Genomic DNA, 1,650 nt, shown 5'->3' with positions numbered 1-1,650 from the left:
CAGGTAGAGCTAACTTGTAGGCGACAGTACCCACCCTTGTGACCACCTGGTATGGACCATAAAATCTAGGAGCAAGCTTAGCATAAGGTCTTGAAGCTAAAGACTTCAATTTATATGGTTGTAGTTTGAGATAAACCCAATCCTCCACTTGAAATTCTACTGCCCTTCTATGCTTGTCAGCCTGTTGTTTCATTTGATTTTGAGCTTTAGTTAAGTTGGCTTTCAATTCTTCTATTATAGCATCTCTATGGAGAAACATCTGATTTACTTCTTCCACTTTAGAAGGAACAACACCTGCTTTCAACAATGTAGGAGAATCCCTACCATACAAAGCTCTAAAAGGAGTCATTCCCGCAAAACTGGTGTAATTTGAATTGAACCAAAACTCTGCCCAATGTATCCAATCTAACCATTGCTTTAGTTTAGGCCCTACAAAGCATCTAAGGTATGTCTCCACACATCTATTAGCCACTTCAGTTTGGCCATCTGATTGTGGGTTATAAGAAGTGCTCAACTTCAGTTGGGTACCAGCCATTTTAAACAATTCTTTCCAAAACTGGCTGAGAAATAAAGGATCCCTGTCAGAAACTATAGTAGTTGGGAACCCATGTAACCTAACCACTTCTTTCAAAAAGACAGTAGCTACATCTTTAGCTGAATAAGGATGTCCTAGTGTAAGGAAATGTGCATATTTTGTTAGTCTATCAATGACTACAAATATGGTATCCTTACCTTTAATTTTAGGAAGGCCTCCTATAAAATCCATTGAAATATCCATCCAAACTTGTGTCGGTATTGGTAGAGGTTGCAACAAACCAGCAGGGGCTAATGTAGAGTACTTATTTTTCTGACACACTTCACATCTCTCAACAAAATCCTTGATGTCTGCCTTCATACCTTCCCAAAATAAGAAACTAGCAATCTTCTTGTAAGTTCTGAAATGTCCTGAATGGCCTCCCATAGGTGTCTCATGGCATTCAGCCATAATAACAGGAATTCTGTTTGACAATTTAGATACCACCAATCTGTCCTTATAGTACAAAATGCCTTTCTTCAAATGGAAATCTGGGTGTGTGGTAGGAGCAATGATTAAATCTTGCATGACTTTTAACCACTTTGGATCTTGCTGCAATTCTTGAATCCAGGATTCAGATTCTGCCACTGTCAATATAGAAATGGCAGCATACATCATTCTCCTAGAAAGAGCATCAGCCACAGAATTTTCAGTCCCTGGTTTGTATTGGATTTCAAAATCCAATCCCACTAACTTCACAGCCCATTTGAATTGTTCATCAGAAAATAACCTTTGTTCTGTTAAAAACTTCAAACTTTTCTAATCTGTTTTGATAATAAAATGCCTCCCCATCAGATAATGTCTCCATTTTTGTATGGCTTGGACCAAAGCCATTAATTCTCTCTCATAAACGGGTTTTTGTTGAGCCCTTAAGGAAAGCCCTTTACTCCAAAATGCTAAAGGCCTTCCCTCTTGCATCAAAACTGCCCCTAGACCTTTGCTGGAAGCATCAGTTTCCACTATAAATTCCTTATTAAAATCAGGTATTGCCAACATTGGTAGAGATACCATAGCAACCTTCAACTTTTCAAAAGCAGATGTAGCCTCTGCAGTCCAACTGAAAGAATCTTTCTTAA

At 38.5% G+C, this 1,650-nt stretch overlaps 1 protein-coding gene across 2 annotated transcripts in view; it reads right to left on the bottom strand.

Moving 5' to 3' along the window:
- LOC101514013 (protein ACTIVITY OF BC1 COMPLEX KINASE 3, chloroplastic-like) overlaps positions 1-1,650 on the bottom strand; it is a 12,679-nt gene that overhangs the window by 5,861 nt on the left and 5,168 nt on the right. The gene's annotated exons all lie outside the window — the stretch shown is intronic.

Source organism: Cicer arietinum, chromosome 3, assembly GCF_000331145.2.
Source record: "Cicer arietinum cultivar CDC Frontier isolate Library 1 chromosome 3, Cicar.CDCFrontier_v2.0, whole genome shotgun sequence".
NCBI classification, from domain to species: Eukaryota; Viridiplantae; Streptophyta; class Magnoliopsida; order Fabales; family Fabaceae; genus Cicer; species Cicer arietinum.
This window is presented reverse-complemented; position numbering and strand designations above follow the sequence as displayed.